The following is a 24663-nucleotide window of genomic DNA, read 5'->3' as shown; positions in this document are numbered from 1 at the left end:
CATCAGCAATTCTTTACTACCTTGAGACTCTGCCTCAGTGAAGTAGAAGGAGAGAACTGACTCCTGAAACATGTCTTGTCTTCTGTCCTCTACACATATGCCACACATGGGTCTACCTGTGTGTGTCCACACATGTGCCTGTATGTGTGTTTGTGTGTGTGTGTGTGTGTGTGTGTGTGTGTGCACATATGCATGCATGCACCCTGTCCCCACCACACACACACACACACACACACACACACACACACACACACACACACACACACAACTATAGTACATAAAATTAAATTTAAAAAGTGAAAAGTGTATATTTGGAAACTATTTGATTCCATGCTCACTGAGCTCTTAAATACCCTCATAGGGCTTTTCCAACATTCTTGGAATTAAACAACTGAAAATCAATTCAAACAAAACCAAATCACCAGAGTACCAATTGTGACTAAATTTTAAGTCACCAAACTTCTCGGGTTTGCAAATTTGAATGAGTAAGGTACCACTGAGCTGAATGCCTGTCAAGAACAATTAAGAAGTTGGGTTTGGAGCAGCATTTTCAATAGTTAAAAATAACCAAAGTGCAGTGCTTTAAAAATGTATGCTCTACCATGCCCCCCCTCCACTGAACATGTGTATGTGTGATATGAGGGTGTGCGCATGTGTTCATGTTTGTGGTCACATATGTCTTTGGATGTGAGCATGTGTGTGCAAGTCAGAGGTTTTCATCATGCATCTTCCTGCATTGCCTTCCACCTTATATATTGAGAAATGGCCTCTTGTTGAACTAGAGACTGGTGAGTCATCTAATGTAGCTAGCCAACTCATGCTAGGTACCGTTTCTCTGCCTCTAGAGCATTGGGATTATAGGCAGGCTGCCTTGCCCACTTATGTATGTAATGGGGATATGAACTCAGTTCCTCACACTTCCTTAATGAGCCATCCCCCTAGGCCCTCAAACACTGTTTTCAAATGTACACCTACTTCCCTATTGAGTCAATTCAGCCATTGTCAAAGTTCAGGTGCAAATGAACGTTAGCATGGGGTAGGCATGGATTTTTCCATTCTGTCCTTTCTAATACTAAATTGTCTTTTCATAAGAGTAGAACTTTAAATATAAACTGCATTGAGCTATTAACATACTTCTCTTTGCTGTACTAATAGGTTGTTTCAGCTGGACTAATCATAACCCTTGGTTCTTGATAGAATAGGCGTATTCATGCCTTTTCTGGACTCCTTGATTTTTGCCTACATTTTCCTTTTTATGTAATATAAAAGTTAAAACTGGTTATAATTTGTAAATGTTTCCCACAAAAACTAAAATGAATGCTCTGGGTTTCACCAACACTCTCCTTCAATAAAAGTAACCAGAGGTCTTTGAGGAAATAGCTGGTTTGTGGATCAGTGAATACACCAAATGAATATGGAGTATTTTGTGGTACCAGAGTAAAACCTTAAAATGATAGGAGTATGTCAAAGAGATGTCCACATCAATTGGCAAATTGGAATAATGTGAAAGAAGAAAAAGGAATATATCCATGAATTAACTGTCAACTGCGTGAGTTACTATCTCAATCCTGTGACAAAAGCAACTTACAGGAACAGAAGTGATATAGTCCAACATGGCAGGAAAGGCGTAGAGGGAGAAGGAGATGGAGGGTCACATTGCATCCTTAGGCAGGAAGCAGAAAGTGATAAATTCTAGGTTTCTCCTTTTTATGTAGTCTGGGGTCCCAGCCCATGGAATAGTGCTGCCCACATTTAAGGTGGATTTTCACACTTCATTTAACCTAACCTAGACAGTCTTTCACAAACATGACCAGAAGCTTGTCTGTTTGGTGATTTTTTGATTTCACCCATTAATATTCAGATCTCAATATTGATCATCGCATAACTCAAAGTATAAAACAGATGTCCACTTGTTTATGATGGCACAAATAAATGAGTAGATTAGTTTCAAATATTCCTTGTAGAAGAAAGTCAACCTTTGGGAACTAGAGCCTATTTAATAACACAGGCCACAAAGGGTGAGCCTTTGAAGGTTTTATCCCCTCTGGCTCTTTGCTATCTGGTCTGGTCACTGTGTGAGCAACAATGGCCAAATGACCCCACCAGGGAGCTGCCTTGCTTTGTCCACGTGATAGACTATAGCCACTGGAACTGTGAGCCAAGTTAAACTTTTCCTCCCAGAAGATGTTTCTATCCTGTATTTTATCACCACAATGTGATTAAAAACTTAAACAGTACTTAATTTAAACATAGAAAGGGGATAGAAGGTGCTTTTATAGGAAAAGAAACCTACTGAGTGCTGCCTCAGCCATGTGGTCAAGGACACCAGTAGCCATATGCCCTGCTGATTGCATGTACCCTCGTGATCTGATGAGCAGAACCCTTGCTCTGAGGTTTCCCTCTCCCAAGCCAGTGAGTTGAGTTTAATTATGATAAAAACACATGAGAAGTTTCAACAGGACAGTCTACAAAATACCTGACAGGTATTCCCCAAACTGTCACAGCTCTCAAAAACAAGGAAAGAAACTGTCATAGCAAAGAGGAGCCTAAGGAGAAATGGCTACATGTAATATGATAGTCTGGACAGGATCCCAGGACAGAGGAGGGTCATTGGGTACAAAGAAGAAGAAAGCATGGGCTTTGGTTAAAATAATACCATCATCAATGAGCTTTATTAATTATAGTGGGATACCGTTTAATGTAAGTTGTACTAATAAGCATGGGACATAAGATAACACTTGTCTTCATAGTTCTTCTATAAATATAAAGTTGTTCTAAAATGTTTGGTTTAAAAAATATAAATGGTGTCTTCATTTATCATGGTATCTTTCCTTGTTCTCCCACTCTGTTCCCATTCCAGCTCAAACCTCTCGCTCCCCTAAGTTCTCATTCCCCTGTCTTTTGCCCTCCATTACTCCCCCACCCCCAGTTTGCTCACGTAGATCTCATCCATTTCTCCATTGCTGGGTGATCCATGCATCCTTCCTAGGGTCCTCCTTACTAGCTAGCCTCCCTGGAACCATGGGTTGCAGTCTGGTTATCCTTTGCTTTACATCTATTATCTACTTATGAGTGGGTACATACCATGTTTGTCCTTTTGAGTCTAGGTTACCTCACTCAGGATGATATTTTCTAGTTCCATCCATTTGCCTGCAAACCTCATGATGTCATTGACTCCCCATGGGAGACCTTGCCTTGGAGGAGGTGGGAATCGGGGGTGGGTTGGGGAGAAGCCTGGGGGTGGAAAGAAGGAGGACAGGGGAATCTGGTTGATATGTAAAATGAATAGAAACTCTCTTAATAAAAAATAAAAAGTATAAATGGAAATCTTGCTTAGTCTATTTGCATTTTAGTGTGAACCCATCAACAGTAGTTATAAAGCACAAATCTCTTGTAATACCCAAATGCCCATCATCTCCTAGGTCAGAGGTTGTGGGCTAATTCTGTAATGTGTGTGGATCTTGAAATGCAGAGTTAGCTGTCTGAACCTCTTCTCTCCATTAGCAGCTTAAGAATGGCGAATTTATAAGAGAGATCTCTGTTTCTCCTAAACAAAGGCAGAGGAAAATATAAGAGAAGGTCTTAGGAGAAAGAAAAAAATATAATGGGACCTGGGGACTCAGGCGAATTCTCTGTCAAGTTCCTGGGAGAGGGCAGTCTAGTTTCTCCTCCAGTCTGGTCCTTTCTCTCTGTAACCCTAGGTGGTAGACCAGTTGACCAACACTTCCCAGTGAGTATAGGGCTGATTCAGAGGTTCATTTCCATCCCTCATTCCATGATTCCTCAGGAGAAAGCCTAGGAATGAGAGTGGCAATGAGAAGGCCCCTGTACCCTTACAGTAATCCCTGTATTTCACTGTGCACATCAGTGTAAAAGGCAGAGAGATGGGCAGACTCTAGAATGACTATGGGATGTGGGTATTATAAGGATTAAAGTGGTTTTTAATTCCTCTCTTTCCCTTCCTCCTCCTGTGATGGTCCTGAAGATCAACCTCAACTCAGGGTAACACGCATACTTGGCAGATGCTCTATCATTGATGACTTACATGCTTAGCCCCTGCATTGTTTCCTATTTCCAATATCTGTATTTGGTTTAAATTGATGACTTTTCTGAAGATGAGTGCATTATCTGTGCTGTGCAAATAATACTCTTTGATCTATTGGGAGGGACTCTCTGATCTTGACCTGATCTGAACCACATTATTATTTTTTGTTTTCTGCTTAAGAAGAAAAATGTATTTTATATCAATTTAGGCTTTTGTAATATATCCTTAGGAAATATATAAGTATGAAATGGCTCATTTATTTCTGGTAGCAAATTAAGCCCAAAATGATTTTCAATTCAGAGATATTTGCATTCTTAAATGACAGCTGAAGACATTTGTGAAAAAGCTGTTTAATGATCTAGCGAAACATGCGCATATACATAAGCTTGGCATTCATTTTTGGTATGGTATCTTTGCTCTTTTCTTATGAATATTATGGATGACAGACCTGCCTGAAAGATTAAACTCCTGTTCTAGGGTGCATTTAATAATATTCTTCTTTGTAGGATAATATGGATTGTTTCATGCTATTTCCTCTAGGACCTGGATTTGAGCAATTTCTTCTCATTTTGCTAATTCAAGACTATTCAAATTCTTATATGCCCATAAATCTCACAGCAAGAATAATAAAGCCAGGGCTAAACCTACATATATTAGTCCAAGTTTTACTGTTGTTATAATGTTTTATGCTTTCTGTAGTGTCAAATCAAACAACAGTGATATAGCAAGATATAAACTTTATCCTCAATAAAAGTACAATTTGTTAAATTTAAAACTGACTTTAAAGTTTCCAAAAATAAATTTTCTGGAATTTAATTTGATCAGGAGTCTGTATTCATAAAAGTCAGTAAGTTTAGTCTAACCAAATCTTTATTGAGGTCACCAATTCATTTCTCTGAAATGTCTTCAGATGGCATCACACACTGTCCAATTAAGAAAATGTCAAGTTGAATCTTAGTTTTCTGGGTGACTTTTCATCTTAGGATGGCCTCAATCATGATGATTTTTCTGAGACTGACCCATCGAAGTTCTACAAGTACGTGACTTTCCAAAAGTGGTCCTATTTTCATTGAGGATTATTTACTATGTCTGGAATCCTAATGCTTGTTGCTTTTAATGGGAGAAATAATACCAAAAATATTTTGACATGCAGCCAACAAAATTAATATGATCAACAAAGGAATGTTTTCAGATCTGGGGCTTGATCACTTTTGTTTCTGAGGTCATAGATTTGTTGCACAAACCCATTTTCCTCTCTCCTCCCTCCACACACATATGTACATAAGCACACACACACATACCTCCCCCACACAAATGTGCATGCGTATACTCAGACTCACAAATATATACACACTCTCACACCCTCACAGACACACACACACACACACACACACACACACACACACACACACACACACGCGCACACACACACACACACACACACTTTAATAACCAGGTCCCATTTGACTGTTCACATACACAGCAGCTCTGGGTGGCCACACCTTTCTGAGAAGCTGGCTTCATGACTACCCCTTTATTCTCAGTTTACGTTACAGGGCAACAGTAGCAAACGTTTCAATACTTGCAATGTTCCCTAGGAGTGTATCAACTGAGCAGGCAGGGAAAACATATCTGGGGGAAGTTTATTATTTTTCCACCACTATATTTGACAGCACCTTTGGAAAGTGAACAAAGGCGTACTGTCAGGAGGACAGACCTGGACAAAATGTTACTGTTTGTTCTTCCCAAGCACAGAGGTATATTTAAGCAAAGAAAGACATTCCATAGCTCTCTTGGGACTTCCTTCCTTTAGCTGAATTATACCAGCATGTTCACACCACTGTGATTCAAACTGGGCTGGAATTTAAAACGCAGGCTTCTATTTGCCAGAGCTTAAATACCACAGTTACAGAAGTTCATATTAGACTTCCGCTTGTCCTTAAAATGTCACAGAATATATAGAAAGAACTGTGTCGGCACATGGAATTACAGTAGAAGTCATGGAAATAAGAAGTGCCCTTGTGTGGCAGCTTCTGTACTTACACAACAAAGCCTCTAAGTCACCAGGAGTCACCTGGCTTCGGATTAGGTTTCCAATCCAGGCTCGCTGACACTCATGAAACTTTTGGCAAAAGGGGCTGAGTTTCGAGCAAGTCCAGGTAGAATACTGTGTAGCCTATGTGAAACTCGGTGGCCTTGACTAGGTTTCTCCTTGAGTTTCACATTCGAACAACCCAATGCTTCAAAGTAAAATAAAACAGAGGGGCCTGACAAGAAGGGGCAAACAGGACACCGAATGGCTCATCAGGATGGGATCACAGTCTCCCATCTCGAACACTTCCTTTTTCCCGATGTCTTTGATTTTGCATCTGCACTAACGGCCCTGCTGCTGGCTCTGGGAACACATCTGTACCTGGCCCTGCTCACCAAGCCTTCCCCCTGCTAAAAGGGACCATCCCTGATCCTCAGAGGTCCTTGGAAGCAGTGAAGCCCTCGCTCAGAGTAACAGGGGGACTCACAAGTTGACTGTTCACAGAAATAAGACCATTGATGTGTTCTTTATAATGTACATTCCAATAAGTCAAGTAGCAAGGCGATGATGCTGACCCTTTTCCAGGCTTTCCTACTGTAATCCACACGCTGGAGGGGAGAACTCCATGAACTTCCTCTGAGTCCTGTCTGGTGGCTATTGGCTTCTTCTCTTTACAAGGGTCACAGAACAGACTGTGTCAGCCCTGTAGAGTCACAGTCTGAGACTTCACAGCCTCTTCCTGACTGGATTAGGCTCCTAGCCGCCAACAGAACAGGAACCATACTACCAAGGATACCCAGAACAGTAGCTAACAGGGAGCTTTGAAAATAGTCAAAGCTTTGGGGAAGAAAAGAGCAGGAAGCAAATGCAATGAGGTTTTGAAAGTCAAGACAATATTTTAAAGTGATTAACGATTAGTAAAAGTGTTAAGATTTCATCCATTTTTAGAAGGAATTTTTGTTTCATTAAATTCTTCATCCCATACATCAAAGAAGTTTCACTAAAACTTTTGGCTACTGAAGATTTTCTTTTTAATTTATTTTACTTTACTTTTCTTTTCTTTTTTTCTTCTGCCTTTTTCTTTTGTCTTATTCTTTTTGTTACTCAAAAGATCACCATGCCATTGAAATACATGTTTTTCTGTTTTTGTTTTTAACCAAAACTCTTTTGGTAAAAAGCATCTTGAAATGCCAAGGATTTCCATGCTCATGTTTTCAAAAGCAACAATTAGGTCTCAAGGCACATTGGTAATTTGGGGGAAGCAAGAGACTCCAGTACAAGTTGACAGAATTGGTTCTGTGAACTGTCCTTGATATTTGGTTTTAGATATCCTGAGCTATGAATTGTTAGAACAGTGGTTCTCAGACTGTGGGTCATGCCCCCTGGGGGTGTTGAACAACCTTTTCATGGGGGGTGTCTTAAGACCATTGTAAAACAGAGATGTTTACATTACGTTTCATAACAGTAGCAAAATTAGTTAGGAAGTAGCAATGAACATAATTTTATGATTGGGGTCACCACAACATGAGGCATTGTTTTAAAGGGTCATAGCATTAGGAAGATTGAGAACCACTGTGTTAGTCAATGTAATGAAAGTGCTTTGCAGGAGAACATTTTTCTTTAAATTGCAGGTTCCTTTAGAAATAAAATCTGAATCATAGCGGCAGAAGATGCTAAGCCAGTAAATTATCTGAAGGAATTGCTATCAAAGCATTGAGCGGGGGAAAAAAGCCTTTTTACTGAACATAGTAAATACAATCAAAGTAAATGGTGTGGTTGAGGTTAAAGTCCACAGATTAAAGTACTTCGCAAAATGTCAAGTACAAGTATAAGGGGGAGGGGGAGGGGGAGCCAGAATACTATGCAAAAAATATGTACTGTCAAAAAACCTGTCAGAAAATCTACCTCCTAAGAGAGCAGCTTAGCTAAATTTCAGCTTGGGGAAGGGGTTCTCAAAATCAGTCACCCCAAAGTGCACTAGACATCTAAAACTCAACAACAACGATGATGATAATAATCCAGTTCCCCAAACCACTTTCCATTCCACACCAGCTGTGAATAACATGCTTAAGACAGGAACATACTATAATATAGCCACCTCACTGTCTGTCAAGGGCAGTCGCTAATACACTGTCTTTCCTCAGGTGGGCTGCATCCTGCTTAAAGAATACCTTTAGAAGGTTAAAATAAGAAAGCAGTCTAAACAAGGAAATGATGGTGTCTAGAGGTCCTCTCACGTCTGTGGCAGTCACTCGTAATGAGGACTCTGGGGCAGTGCTCAGCAAGAGGAGTGTCAGTGCGGCAGCCACCCGGGACAGAGGGCTTTAGGCAAAGTTTACAATTACACTCTCAAAAAAAAAAAATGCACGATGCTGCCGCTGCATCCCAGGACACAGGGTCTACCTGGGACTCCCTTGGCTTCCTCCTATGTTCACTAAAAAGGTATTTTAGAGACACTAGTCATGACCACACCAGAAAAGAAGTCATTCCAGAGCAAAAACCTTACCTTGAAGAGGCTGAACTTCACAGTTGCTCCAACAGAGGAAGCACAAGTCAGGGGCCTTTTCCGTGTAGAGATTGTTTATGTAGCCCTTTTTAAAAGGTCTTGACCTCCAGAGGTTTAAGATTAAGTCCAATCCAAGCGTCTGCAGGGAGGAGAAGGGGGACTGGGGGTCAGGAGAGAAGGCAAACGAGAGAGGCAAGGAACTTCAGCTGCTGGGTGGTGCTTCTGGCCTGAGAGCATTTGAGCTATTTTCAGCATTACCAGCAGCTGGACTTGTCTGCAAAGGGATGAAAATGCCTTGCCCGAATCACCACCCCCACCCTGGGGGGGAAAACCAACACAAACCAGGAAACCCACAACAACTTGGTTCATTGTGCAAATATTCATTGAAATTTTGAGGGAAACTGAAAGCACTATTGAAAACACACACACACACACACACACACACACACACACACACACACACAGAGAGAGAGAGAGATTTGACTGAATCTTAAAGGAACACAGCACCTTGCTCCACCCCTGAGGTTTTCAGAAGGGTTTACCAGATCAGTAGAAAGTAAGACACTACGGTGGGCATTGGCAAGGAGACTTCTGATTACCCCCTTGCTTGCTCACAACGGGTCTTAGGCAACGTTTTAGATCTCTCAGGTAGGAACATCAGCTACCAGGCCACAGGCAAATGGTTTCTTTCTAGCGCACACCTACACGTCCACTTTAACTATGCTATTTTTGAAAGCTACTGAGTTAAGCTGATGACATTTCTTATCTATTGGCTAAGGCTGGGGTCCATCCAATGACATGCTGCAGAGAGACTTCTGCTGTCACAAGCCCAGTGGGGGGAAAATAACCATTCACTCTGGGTCACCATGATGGGCAAACTTAGAGAACTTTTATTTCGTTTTCAGAATGAATAGCCACAATCTAGAAGTTGTATTCCTGCATTCGTTCACTTTGTGGCAATTCATTCAATGGATGTGGCAAGCATTTCTCAGCTCACCATAGGCTGGGAACTCTGTGAATACAAAAATGGGCAGATCAACATTGCCTTGGCATTTACAGATTTATTATACTCAGGCTGTAAGAGTAAAAACAGAGCCAAGGTCTCTCTCTACCCAGACCGAAGGAAAGGACAGTGTGTGCACACTTCTTTCATCAGGCCTTCCCTATGTCACTTGTCCTAGCTACTGTCTGTTGCTGTGATAAACACCATGACCAAAAGCAACCCGGGGAGAGGAAAGGCTTGATTTTATCTTACAGATCATAGTCCTTCATCAAAGGAAGCCAGGGCAGGAACTCAAGGCACATACCTGAAGCCCGGAACTGAAGCAAAGACTACGGACGAATCATGCTTACTGGCTTGCTCAGCCTGCTTTCCTGTGTAACCCAGGACCACCGGTCCAAGAGTGGCCCCACCCACAGTGGGCTGGGCCTTCTCATATCAATCACTGATTAAGAAAATGCCGTACACGCGTGCTCACAGGCAATCTCTCAACTACGGTCCCCTCTTCCCAGAAGCCCCTAGCTTATATCAAAGAATTAGGCAGCACTTCCACTGGGAATGGAAGGCAGTGGCCCTACCAAGCAAATACTGCAACATTATTTTAAAAGCCTTGATTCCATGACGATGAATTCCCCCAATCTTTTTTTCCCCATGTATCCGGCAACACAGAAACATGTGAGGAGTCAGAAAGCAATGCTTTACTCAAGCGATACAAGAAGATTCTCCAGCTGTTGTGTGCTTTGTTTTGAGACAAATACAATTCCTTGGTTGCATTAATGACACGGGGAATGGCTTTTAAAAACATAGGGGGCCAAGCATGGTGGAGAGCAGTGTCATGTGACTCGTTTCAGCGTGTGTTGTAATGGTGAAATATTTCAGCTGAGTTCACCATATACTAAAATGATGCAGCTATTCTAATTTAAGAAAAACCTGACTTAAATTTGAGGTATCTAATTATAACCTTAAATAAGTTTAGCTTTGATTTTAAAATATTTACCAGTTTTAAAATGCCATTATAGAATACTGTATTTTTCTGCTTGACTAAATAGACTTATTTTACCAAGCATTACTTAATTACTAGTTTAAAATAGATACTTGTTTTACTTCTTGAATGACAATTCTACCAATAAAGATTTGAGATCTATTCTCAGACAAGTTTCTTAAAATTATTTTTCTTTTCTTTTTACAATATTTTATTTACAAAAAGAAATATTTTTTAAATGTGGCTCCTTGAGAAACTATAAATGTTAATGAAATAAATAAAGATGGACGATCTGAGTACTAAGTCAGCTATGATTTTTCATTCCCGGCCGCCTGCTTCCCACGCTAACCCCACGAGAAGCCTCATTGCCTCGGTCTTACCTGTGTGGTCATGTTACCTCAAAATCTGCACTCAAACAAAGAGGTTATGGGTCTGGTCCCTGCTTCCACTTAGCATCAATCCTGTGGTACACTGTGTCTCGCCAAAGTCTCCTTTGTTCCCAAAGATCCTGAGCCAGGATCCAAACAGCTCCTTCCAACATATTTGGCATCCCAGAGAGCAAATTAGACTTCAAGCATATTTTAAAATGGTAAAGGGTGGACTATTTTGTTTTTTCCATGTAACCACTGTGACTTTTATCTCAATGGCAACAGTAATTACATTCATTCATATTCTCTTTTCTTTTTAATATAAATCAGTTTCGAATAAACCATCAATGACTATATTTAAGTGAACCTCTGTCTTCGTCTGGAGATGTGAGAAACAATAGGTAAAATATCTGGGCAGAAATGTGGGCTCTAAGAAAGAAGGTCGGACCCTGACCTGAGGACCCTGATGAAAATCCAAAGTGGGGCCAGTTGCCTCAGTAGTAACTGAGCATCTTACATTCTGTGTAAGCACAAAATAGGCTTCCGATGCTGGACTATGAATGAGCTTTCCAAAGGAGATTAGTGAGCACAAAATGGAAGCAAATGTTGAAAGGCCAATCAGTTGGGCATTTTCTTTTCTCCTTCCAAATGCTTAGCAAGAATCTAGATGGTTCTGAGATCAATGTTGCATTAGAACCATGCCCACTTAGACACAGTTTGCGTAGACCAAACCGTCCTAGAGGGTATTTATACCCCAAGGGAGAATCTTGTTAACTCACATAACACCCCAATTAGAACCACTGGTAAGGCAGAGATATGATTTGGAAGAGAGAGAGAGAGAGAGAGAGAGAGAGAGAGAGAGAGAGAGAGAGAGAGACTTTTTGTTATTCTTTCCTATACTGCTGTACCACCCTAAATAAATGAATATGCCGGTTTTGAGTTTAATAACCTCATCAGCCTTTCAAATATACTCCTCACTTGCAAGTGGCCCAGAGGGCTCAGTGTTCCAGAGAACTTCATAAAAATAAATCCCCACTGGAAAGAACATCTGGGCTCACATTGGCACCACTCAAGGGTTTCCACTCAGGCTGAAGCTCTATGGCATGGCACTAGTATACCACAGAGGTGACTCTGGGTCCATCCCCCAGCACAGCAAAACAGACAGACAGAGACGAAGAAGAGACAAACAAGATGACCCCCTACCCCCAGTTTTCACTCGGGGCCTTACTTTTCAGGTGTTTTTGTTGTTGTTGTTTTGTTTTGTTTGTGGGGGTAATTTTAGAAAATCTTTAAAAACATGTAATGACTCCAGGCTCAACGGCTAATGTGTGGCTACATTTAGCAATTATTTTTAGACAACATGATGAGTTTAAGAATTTTTCTGTGCAACTTTCAATTCATGTAGTTTGGAACTTTTAAAAATTCTTTTCTCAAGAGAACTCAGACTTCTCAATTGATGCCTCATCATACCCTATTATTTGAGAGGGTCTGAGGAGGAAGGAAGCAGATGCCATTTTCCCAGGAATATTGTTTTCAGGAGTTCACCCCCCCCCCCCTTTGAAAACTGAGTTGTGCTCAGGATACCTGAAGGCTTCTGTAGCCTTCCTCAGCTTAGCAGCATTCTAATCCAGGAGAACAAGGTTTCATTCTCTCAGGCAAATGCGTTCGTGTTTGAGGCAGCAAGAACATCCAAAAGATGGGCACGGATTTCAAGGATGTATGGAAAAGGATGTCAGTCAGATTTTCTTACCATGGAGACTATAGAAATCTGATAAAACTGAAGTAAAGGAAGGCGTGCAAGAGACTGTAAAATACAGCTGAAGTTGGGCATGGTGGTTTGCTTCCGCCGCCATCCTCGTCAAAGTGAAGTGTGGGCGAGGAAAACGTTGCTCTTCGTTTCATTGTGCAGTAAGTACCCATCAGCTCATTCTCAGGTCTGCTGTGCCCTGAACAAAAATCAGTGCCCGAAGTTGGGAAACTGAACTCCAAGACAAGGGCCTGATCACTCACAAAGCCCTCCTCTGCACTTGCATTCTGAGGTAAACTGTAAGTCCTTGCCAGCACTAGAATCTGTTTCTATTTGGGGGTGGGGGGTCACACACATTCTAGAATCCAGACTCCAGAGAGTGTCAGAACTGGCTTAGAGTAGAGGATGCCCAGGTATCATCCACTCTGAACCGGCTGGGTGCTGGCTGGTGGGAGAAATCCACGTATCTTTTGAAGTCTCATAAGTTTTATCTGTTGGTTATTCTTAAGTAAGTGTATAGGAGAAACTGAGACTGATTTTTTCCCACTATATCACACACACACACACACACACACACACACACACACACACACAATACACAGAAAGACAGTCACACATACACACTACACAGAATGCTAGAAAAGTCTTTATAAATCATAAGGGTCAAGAATAAAAACCAGTTTGCCAGTATTCAAAACGCAGCAGGGCTGGGGGTGCACAAGGGAAAACTTAGAGGAAGAGCAAGTTCAATGCCAGCCTGGGCTACATAGCCAGATTCTATCTAAAAAAAAAAAAAAAAAATCAGTCAAACAAACAGACTCTATTAAGTACATAATAAAATAAAAACTTCTCCCCATATGAATGTAGGTTGGATATAAGAGTATTGTCCATGTTATGACTTTCCTAAACTAAAACCTTCCTGCCTGTTTCTGTTGCCCGTTGGCACGCTTATCCACACAGGTACAGATCTACCTTTAGCTCAATGCTCTCTATCAGTCCCTTTATTCTCAGATGGGACAGACAAGGCCCTCGTGCTAGATGCCCAGGACCAAATCATCTCTGGATTTTCACAGTTCCTTTGTCTACTGCAGTAAGCCTACAAAAAACCTCTCATGTTCCTGACATCCTTGCACAAAGAAGCCAGGGAGGGCCAATATTAGCCAGCAAAGTCAACTTCCTACAAATACCAACAATGGTTCTATCACAAAAGGAAACGGCAGAAATGAACTCTTTGGGAGACATGCTAAAAAATGAGTGACCTTAACTCAATTTTGCAAAAAATAATGGGGTGGTTGAATATTCCTTTATGTCCTCTGGGCTGAACCATTTTAGACTGGTTTATGGAGGCAGACAGGGAAGGATGTCCAACCTGCCAGTGGTGAGTCCAGACAGCTGTGAGACATCTTAGTTTTAGAAACTAAGTTTGTTCTAAAACTTAGTTTGTTCACATTTTTCCCCAGCAGCCAGTGCCAGTATTTTCTCATCAAGTGATTCTTTCTTTAAAGATCATTTTGCCTAAAGATTCTCCTTGAGTCTATTTCTTTCTTGCTTTTTACAATCAAATCAACATTCCATATTTATTGCACCCATCAATAAACATCCCATGTTTATTATGTTTTAGAACATGCTTGTGGGCCACACTGTTTACTACATGCCGAGGACCCGTTTTCTGCTTCCTTCATTACAAAGGAGTCTGGCGAGCATACCTGTTTAGAAACTTGCTTTCCCATACTTCCTTGTATTCACCCTAGCTAATAAGCTACACAACATGGAAAATGTCACACACACACACACAATAACTACACAAACTCTCCCCAGCAGGCTGCTTTTGGTCCTGTGCCATTTTGCCTTGTACTCCTTTTATGACTGAGATGACCTGCTCTCTCAGGAAGCCCACATTAAAGGCCAGATAATAGAGGTGAACCCATACCAGACTGCCTTTGCTTGAGCTCCTTGTCTGAAGCAAATCCAGCCTGTCAGAGGCTTTCAGAGCTATGCAGAGTTATCCTGTTTCTTGAAGCTGGACTCAATAAACACAATCATCTAAGAACAACTTTATTACATCAGGCTGGCTGAAAGATAGCAGGAACCATTAGCCCTGCCATTAAGATACCACATAAAAATAGATTCAGAAGTGTAACTTCTAGATATCAACACTAGCATTCAAAGCTGCCACTGCATTAGGTTTCAGGCCCACTGGAGTAAAGAATGGCATGGAAAACACACTCAAGATGCCTAAAGCCATAGCGGGTTCAACATTTGATATATTTCTCTCTTTTTTTTTCTAAATGCAGTAAAGTGTTCGGCTTTTCTAAACTCTATAGCTAATGGCCAGTGATGCCAAGAGGACTAAGAACACAGCACTAATTGTCAGGAAACCCAGAACAGGAACCCAGTGTTTATCCTGTTCTTGGTGGACATGGCCAGGTCATTGTTCAGAAAACTTTGAACAGGGTCACTTACGTAGCTTACCCAAGCTTTCAAAATCTCAACTGAAAGATGGAATTTTTCCTTGTTACTGAAAAGACAGTTTGAAGACTTATTCCTGGCCGATAACAACAGTTCCACTTGTGCCTTTCTGAGAACTGTGGATGCTGCCACTCATGACAAGTTCAGCTATCCTGGATGAGGAAGCCTACTGTTTCCCAGAACTCAATACACGTGATGGCATACACAGGAACGATTCAAAGGATTCCTGCTTTTGTTTGTTTGTTTGTGTTTTCTGATTAAATACCTTAGTTGAAGAATAAAGATAAATGATAACACATTTGATCTGAGAGCAGGGAGTCACATTTTTTTTATAATTTTGTTTTTGTTTTGCATTTTGTTTTTCTTTATAATTTTTAAGAACCAAGGAACCTGGCTGCTACTGTAGAATCTGACAGTTGTTTCTGACTATTATAGGAAATTTGATAATATGTGCTTTAGATGTTGTTTTTGGTTTTCTACAGCTATGATGAAACACCATGGCCAAAAGCAATTTGAGGAGGAAAGGGCTTATTTAACTTACATATCCTGAATCACAGTGCATTGAGGGAACTCAAGGCAGGAACTCAAAAATAGGGCAGGAACCTAGAGACAGGAGCTGATGCAGAGGCCATGGAGTGGTGCTGCTTACTGGCTTGCTCCCCGTGGCTTGCTCAGCCTGCTTTCTTATGGAACCCAGGGCCACCATCCCCACACACAATGGCCTGAGCTGCCACCCCCATCACTAATTAAGAAAATGCTCTACAGGCTTGCCCATAGGCCCAACTTATGGATGTATTTTCTCAATTGAGTTTTCCTTCATCTCAGGTGACTCTAGCTTGTGCTGAGATGACAGATGTCTTAACAATGAAATAAGAATCATCACGGCATTTTACTCCTTTGATTGCCATACAAGTCCAGTGAGTTGACATGTGAAAAAGCTATTCAGACAGCGTTGGCACACAGCAGGTGCTGCCTAAGCGGTGGTTATTGCTGTGGCTTATCTTCATCACTTTGGTGACACACAGTGCTGTAGTTAAAAGTATGGCCTCTCAGCATAGTTCTGAGTTAAAATTCTCCTTCTGCACTGTTTGAACTCCTTGTTTTGGCACATCGGAGCCCCAATTCCTTCACTTTGGAAATGGGATTACAATCCATGACCTGAGAATGTTTTATAGGGGACTGAATATAGTGCTGAAGAAATCACTCCTGGCACACAGTAATCATTAGACAGTGGATTTTCAAAAGCTACATAGAAAAATGCTTTCCAAATGTAATAATTTGGCTGCAAAAAATTTAAGCATTTTTAGTTTGCTGATGAGAAAGTGAAGTGGATTGAACCCACCTGGATACTGAATTTAATTTCCTCATAATTTATTTCAGATAGCTCACATTCTGGGTTTTGTTTTTCCTATTTAATTTTAAATAGGAGTTGATGGACTTGTCAGGCAACTGAATTAAGAAATTATCATCTCGACCCCAGTTTTGTCCTGCGGTTGATTGGATAGTCTCTTTAAATCAATGACATTATCATCTCATATGTTAAGTAGAAGGCTGAAGTGGAATGTTATTGGTATCTAAAGGAACGGCTTGGAGAAAGCAGAAGTGAATCTATCATACCCTCTGCAGATTTATAACCCTGGGCATCTTGTTACAAGCACACACTAACCCATGTTGGTTGACTATAATTATAACTAATGATAGCTGAAGTCCAAGATCTGTCTACTAAAGTGGTGATTACCTTGCCAACGTGAGGAGTGGAGCCTTTTAGAATCAGACAGTGCTGTGCTCCGGTCTTTGCTTCCTCAGGGGCAAAGCATGCTATTTCAGGGGAGTTACTTGATAAAATAGAAAATGCAGACAATAGTGTCTACCTGTTTGAGGGTGTTTTGAGAGAATTAAATGAGACTGTGAAAAGTGACTCCAAGTAAATGTGTTGTAGAAAGAGATTTACTATCATGGTAGCTATTTACTATCATAGCAGCCATTTGATTTTGTCCTAAGAGACTGTAAATTCTTTGAAGACAGACCTTGTTTTTGAAAACTGGAATGTAGGACCAGTGAGATGGTTTAGCAGGTCAGCACTTGCTGCCAAGCCTGCCAATCTGAATGCCATCCCTGGTACCTACATGGTGGGAGAAGAGAACTGAGTCCTGTAAGCCCTGTTTGCATGGGCTGTAAGTATGTTTACCCATCACCCATCACCCACCACCAACAAATAAATAAATAAATAAAGGCAAAAAACCTTGAATACAGCTAGCTCTTTGTACAGTACCTGGTCACTATAGGTGATGGGTGAATATATGATCAAATAAAGGACTAACATAAAAGGACAATTTAAAAAACAGCAAAAATGAATAAAAGACGACTTAAGTGAAAACAGGCATTGGCTAATTGAATAGACACACTAGAAAGGAAATCTAAATAAATAGTAAATAAAAACCATTTTCTTCACAGGACTTAGAGAGGAGAGGTAGTCTGTAAAGGACAGAGAAAGGTTGTCACATTGATGGTCATATTATAAACAATATCTTGAAGTGGAATTGTCATATATCTGTGTGTGTTGTTTTATTATTTTGTAGAAAGATGGTAATTACCTTAGGATCTTGATTTTTTATTTTGTTTTGTTTTTTGGTTTTTCGAGGCAGGGTTTCTCTGTGTAGCTTTGCGCCTTTCCTGGAACTTGCTTGGTAGCCCAGGCTGGCCTCAAACTCACAGAGATCCGCCTGGCTCTGCCTCCCGAGTGCTGGGATTAAAGGCGTGTGCCACCACCACCCGGCTGGATCTTGATTTTTATGAGTACTGTCTGCTTTAATTAAACTCAGAAGCATTTTGTGTGAACCTCACTTCTAATTCCTGTCTACTCCTCTACCCCTATTCTGTGTCTCCCCTGACAGGGTCTCCACCTTCAGAACTCATGACTTTTTATGGCAAATTCCAAGACACACACACACACACACACACACACACACACACACACACACACACACGTATAAATACACTTAGTATGTTGTTCCTAAGTCAGCACTTCACAAATCTGGCACATTCTTTAGACTTCCAGGACCAATTCTAACTTTAGGTATCGGTTACTTTTCATATATTCTTAAAATAATGGCTGGAAGAAACACCCAAAGCCAACAAGGCATCACATCTTGAAAATTAGAGTATGAAGGATGAATATATAGGAAAACAGTACTGAATGAGAATCTGAGGAACATTGTTCCCGTCTGAGATAGAAGGCCACAAACAACACCAATCGCTTATTTGGGATGGGCTAGTGTTCCCAAAGGTTTCTGTGGATTTGTGCCATGTGTACCAGGGCTGCTCCAGTGCCAACTGCTGCTTTCTTTGCTGGGGAGCAGTCTTGACTGAGACTTGCTGTTCAAACCCTGATGAACTTGCTGGGTACAACAGCCGGTTCATTTAAGTATCCGGTGCTAGCTTTGATGGAGCAACAAAAAGAGGCTTCTATGGAGGAACGAAAAGAGACACCAACAGCAGAGGCAGTGAGAGCTGCAATAATTTGAGACAGGAGGAATAGAATATCTTCTAAAGAGAAAGACAAAATTTGGAGCCATTGAGGTTGAAAATGAGGCACATTTAATGAAGGCATTAAAAGACACTCGAGTAGGGCAAAATGAGTCAGAATCAGTTATCAAAGGAGAAGATGTTATGTAGGATAATTAGAAAAAAATGATTCTTAGAGATAAATTAATTCTGTGAATGTGAGAATTACTTAGTCAAATGCTTCTGGAAACACAAAAGAAACTCACAGCTGCAATAATTTTATAGAATTCTATTGTGGTTTGTTTATTGGTTAAGTCTAAAAGTTATACCATGTAATGAATCTTACCTGCAAAGACAGATAAGGAGGTCAGAATTCAGGTTGGCCTTGGGCTTGTATATACAGTGCTAGGTAAGAGAAGAGGAACCAGGCAGTCCAGGACAAATGGTGCCCATCATTTTACTCACCCTGGACTGTAAGCTCTGGCGGCTCGATCGTTCTGTAACATGAACTCTATGTTCGTGTTACTTGATTAGGATCTGCCTACCCACTTGGCCTCTTTAAAAGACTCACACACATTTAAACACACCTTTGAGCCTCCAAACTGGACTTAGGCATCACATTCTATTTAGGGTAGCTACAAAGGTTCTGGAAATTTCAAGTTGTAACAAACACCACGACCTATAAACTTAAGAACATGAGCTAGTGTGTACAGGATTCCAGGGTTACAGGCTGTGGGCTCCAATTATTCTTTCAGGTGTTTGACTTACTGATTCAGACCAGGTCAGGTCAAACTTGTTGTGATGTTTTTTTCTCATCCTTCAGTTAAAATAATAACTAATGTTCTTTCTAATCTTCAAAAATCAGTCTAAGGTCTATTTCTGAGGAATACTTTTATGCCACCCTGAGATAACCAATAGATAGTTTTTTTATTTAGAGGAAGTGAGCTGATTTCCTTCTTCTAACCAGCCCTGTAGAGAACACCCTGTTCTCATTTATCTCACTCATTTTATCCAGATGAACTAATTAGAAAGCTACTCGGAGTTTACAGTTTCCATGAAGGAGTTATTAAAAATAAAGACATAGCAGAGCCAGGCGGATCTCTGTGAGTTCGAGGCCAGCCTGGACTACCAAGTGAGTTCCAGGAAAGGCGCAAAGCTACACAGAGAAACCCTGTCTCAAAAAACCAAAAAAAAATAAATAAATAAATAAAGACATAATAACTCCATTACTTATCAACATACAGTTTGTCAAGTGAATAATAAAATATTTATAATAATACCTTGCACATTATATAACTACATATACTACATTATATATTATTAGTAGTCATATACAATTGAAGATAATTAAATTGATTTCATAAGAAATTATGTAAATATAACAAATTATTTCATTTACATTCTCATTTAACTTTTAAAGAGGCAAACTTATATTGTGTCTTCAGAATATATTCATTTGTTACAACAGAGTCATTTGAAGGAGAAATCATAATGTACCATTCTAATTTCTGATGCAATACTTGATGACATTTTTCTTTTAAGAATTTAAAACTCAGGCCTGGAGAGATGGCTCAGCAGTTAAGAGCACTGACTATTCTTCCAGAGAACCCAGGTCAATTCACAGCACCCACATGGCAGCTCACAGCTGTCTGTAACCCTTGTTCCAGGGGATCTGACACCCTCAGAAACACAGAAGACAGACAGACAGACATGCAGACCAAACGCCAATGCACATAAAATTTAAAAAAAAAATGAAAAAGAATTTCAAGTTCATGAAAATGGTCAAGATGAAGGCTTGTTAAGCAGTTTACTAATCTTGCTTCTGGACCATTTTCTCACTGTTTTTCTCAATGTATTTAGAAACTTCTTTTGACTCTGAAGTTTCTTCCCACATAGTAATAACATCAAACTTGAGCTACTCTGAAGTTGGACTGAGTGATTCCCTGATGCTGGCTTCATTTGTCATTTGCGTTTTGCTGAAAAACAATGTACTTATCATACCACAAAGGGTTATGAATGGCACTTGCTAATCTCTAGGCTAAGAAAGCATCTCTCATTTCACAGCTTCCAAGGAGATATGGAGCATTATTCGTGATTACACTTATCTCTACCCACTGCTCTGGTGGTTATATTAGCTTGTCCTAAGAGAAACAAGCACTGGGATAAAAGTAAAACCCACGAACAATGAAGGAGGTAGACCAGAAGTCTATTAAGACAGCGTCTATATTCACAAAGACACGTTGCAGTTCAAATGTTCCCAATGCTCTCTCACATTGTGGCTTTCCAAGTAAAATACAGATCTCTGAGCCATTTCATCTGTTGGATGTGTTCTAATAACTTGACTCAAATTGTTAAGAGCTGTAAAATTCAGGGATTATTGCAAGGTACCCAAGGAGATGGATGTCTCTAAAATTGCAATGGTTTTCACATGAAAAGAGCCAATACAGACTCTAATTTTATTTGTGATTTATACAGCCAGTTACACTTATAAATGATCTCTCCACAGAAAAGGAATTTTGGCATTTGAATGTTAGGAATGTTAATATCCTTGTTCATACACCAGGCTCTTGGACTGACAGAAAGTGCCTCTTAGTTCTCAAAGACTCGAAAATATGTTTATCCCTTCACAACTGATGGGATTCACTTGGGACCCAGCTAAATGAGTGCTCACAGTTGCCTGAAATGAGCAATATTTGTAACCAGGCGTTGATTCTGTACCATTGTAATTGCTTCCATCTCCCATGACCCACACATAGACAGAAGGGAAGACTCGGGTATTCATTATGAATATTTTACAGTGTCTAACTTCTGAAAAAATTGAGTAATCAATTGAAGGCCTTGAGTAGAATACAGAAGTAATCCAAGAAAATCACTGTACTTTTAAGGGTATAACATGTTGGTGTTTATTAAAATAACCTTCTTTGTAAGCAACTTTAATGTCTTAGTTGCTAATTCTGAAAGCATGCTGATTTTAGCACGACTTTAAAGCTACATACCTCTACTCAAGTTAGTAAGAGTAGACCTTTACTACATGCTACATGCCACATTTTACTACCCTCCAAAGGCATGTATAAATCTATCACCTACGTAAGAAGAAAATATGGGAAACACATTTGCTAATGGAGTAAACATCTAGCAAAAATATGTTTTGTTTATGCAGATTCATAATTAATCAGCTGACCCAGCTGCTGTGGGGTGGTCTTTCTGCATGCTGTGAATATGTGTTGCTCCCATTGGTTAATAAATAAAGCTTCATTAGCCTATGGCAGGGCAAGATGGAGCCAGGCAGGAAATCCAAGAGAGATAGAGAAGAAAGGCAAAGTCAGAGGAGATGTTCTGAGTTGCCTCCAGGAGAAGCAAGATGTGAGAGAACAGGTAATGCCATGAAGTCATGTGGCAAAACATTGATTATTAGGAATGGGTTGAGTTAACTTGTAAGAGCTAATTAGCAAGAAGCCTGAGCCATAGACCAAACAGTTTGTAATTAATATAAGCCTCTGCATGTTTACTTGGGACCAGATGGCTGTGGGACCAGGTGGGACAGAAACTTCCACCTATAGGGAGCCTCAGATACAAAGTGTAACAGACCTACAAATAGACCTTAACAGACCTACAAATAGACCTTAACAGACCTACAAATAGACCTTAACAGACTAGAAGCTCCATGAGGACATGGACCTTTGCCTGTTCACATAGTATGTTATCCTAGTTCATGATGAAACTTAACTAGTGATGATGAAAAATGCGTGAGAGGATGAAGCATGGACACAGCTAGGCATGGCCATGCCTTATGATGTGAACTGAGCACCAAAGTCTTGTAAAGAACGAGTTCAATTACTATGCCTTTTTTTTCTGACTTTATTTTATTAGTTTTGGTGATGAGGACCCCAACCAAAGGCTCATGCATGCTAGGCAGATTCTTCTACTGAGCTACATTCTCAGTCCTTTTTCTTTCTGTAAAGGGGCGGGATGAGTTCTCTTCCCCAGTGTGTTAGTACATACATGTGCAACGAATCTTATAAAAGTTAGTGTTCAAACTTGCTATTTATAGTACTAGATACTTCCCTAAAAACGTGGAGACAGCAAGATGGTTGTTCTCCCAAGGCACATGCTTTCTAGTGCCCCATTTTTCTTCTTTAGATTTATCTCTATGGTCAACAGAGGGAAACTATTTGACACGTGCATTGGTACAAGCCTGTTGATTATTTTTGAACTCCATTTGAACTTATTCAGCTCCAAAGTAGGACTAATCATTCTTAATCCAGGGCAAATCTTCATTGCCAGCAAACACAGGGGTCTGCTGACATTACACACAGAATGTCAAGTTAGCAGCTATCAGTTTTCCAGTGGTACACATACTCTCTTAAGTTACAGAGGATGCTAATTTTAAAAATAAATGGAACTGGTAAAGAATTTACATGCAGACAGCTTGACTTTTTTTTTTATTGCGTTGTCTTCTAACATCATAATTAGCTATCAAAATGCCAATCAGGGCCTCATATATTTTCTTTGGTTCCTTTAGGTGCATCTCCTTATTTTTAAATTTTTAAAACTTGAGCTGGATTTAAAAAGTATGGACAAACAGGTTAGAAATGTAGCTCAGTTGGCAGACTGCTTGCCTAGCATGCGACAAGCCCTCATTTTGATCCCTAACAACCCGTAAAACTGAGTGTGGGGGAGCAGGCCAGTAATGGCAGCACTTGAGGGGAAGGAAAAGAGATGAACCAGAAATTCAAGGTTATCCTTGGCTACATAGGGACTGTGTGGCCCAGCCTGGGATGCATGAGACCGTGCCTCAGAAACTAAAAACAAAATAAAAAAGAAAATAGTTCAGACAAGCAAAAAAAAAAAAAAGTACCAAGGAAAGAAAAGTTAAAAAAAATCTATAATTTCAGTATATATATAAAAATGATTATTGACATTTTAGATTTTGATTGCCTATCTCTTCTTATTGGTGCACTCTTTGGGGCCTTTGGGGGGAAAATCAATATTTGCTTCTAAACAAATATTTCCATAGAACCCACGTGCAAAACAATAGAAAGAATGATAAAATGCAAATTGCAAATTTTTCTTTTGGCTGACCTATAGTTCCCACAAATAGTCTTAAAAAACATTGAGAGCACAGGGTTTGGAATGTCAAGGATCCAAGTTTGAGTCCCACTCTCCCCATATGTGTGACCCTGTGCAAGTTGTCAAACATCTCTGAGGCCATTTCCTCTTCTGTAAGCTGAGAACAATCCCTTCATTGGAGTGTTTTTGTGAATGGTCAACGAGAGATGTTTGAAGAATTTGCCATGCTGCCTGATGCAGCATCCAGTGAATGGCAGCCATTACAAGCAGCTCTAAGGATACTTAATGTTATTTTACCTCCCTGACTAACTCTGAAGATCACAAAGCTCCAGTACCCCAAGAGCTGAAGACTAAGTTTTAGGTCAGCCCAAGAAAAATGGAGTTAAGCAGGTAAAGCGGCTACAAAATGAACACAGGCATTGGTAAGCGAGTTCTTTGGGCTTAGAGTCCAGCTTCTGATGTTCAAAAGCAGTGTTTGAGCACATTCTACCCAATGTTGGATTTGTTTGTTTGTTTCCCTTATTTTGTGCGTTGGAAGAACAGTGGGCTTTACTAAGAACAATCCAGTTAGGACCAGAAGACATGGAGGAGTGCAACCCCACTCCTGGGTTAGTTTCTTTAAGCTTTACAGTAGACTATAGCAATCTATGAACGAGGTGATCATTGAAACCTAGTACGTTTTATAGCAAGTATTATTTCATTATTTGTAGAAATGCATTTTTATTTGTTTTATGTAGTTGTTTTTGTTTTAGTCTTTTGTTCCAGACCTGGCCAAACTTGATTATTGTTAAAGAGTTCCCCACTGCCCTGTGATTCCAGGAGTAGTCCATTTTTAACCCTTATATGACCTTAGACCGGTGATTGGTTGGTAGTGGGTCTTGATGGACTAAATCCCTGCTCCATAATCAGTCATTTTAAATTATACACTCACTTTACAAAC

The 24663-nt window shown here is 40.2% G+C and overlaps 1 protein-coding gene across 46 annotated transcripts in view; it reads right to left on the bottom strand.

The window, feature by feature from the left end:
* Sorbs2 (sorbin and SH3 domain containing 2) overlaps positions 1-24663 on the bottom strand; it is a 316642-nt gene that overhangs the window by 164667 nt on the left and 127312 nt on the right. For 40 of the 46 annotated variants that reach the window (XM_052752150.1, XM_052752149.1, XM_052752190.1 and 37 more), the window contains one exon: positions 8584-8722. The exons of the other annotated variants lie outside the window; for them this stretch is intronic. The gene's annotated coding sequence lies outside the window, so the exon portion shown is untranslated. The remainder of the gene's footprint in view (positions 1-8583; positions 8723-24663) is intronic. 46 annotated transcript variants of the gene reach the window in all.

Source organism: Peromyscus californicus, unplaced genomic scaffold (assembly GCF_007827085.1).
Source record: "Peromyscus californicus insignis strain IS unplaced genomic scaffold, ASM782708v3 Scaffold_23__1_contigs__length_62951481, whole genome shotgun sequence".
NCBI lineage: Eukaryota > Metazoa > Chordata > Mammalia > Rodentia > Cricetidae > Peromyscus > Peromyscus californicus.
Note: the sequence above shows the minus strand (reverse complement) of the source record. Positions and strands in the feature narration are given on the sequence as shown.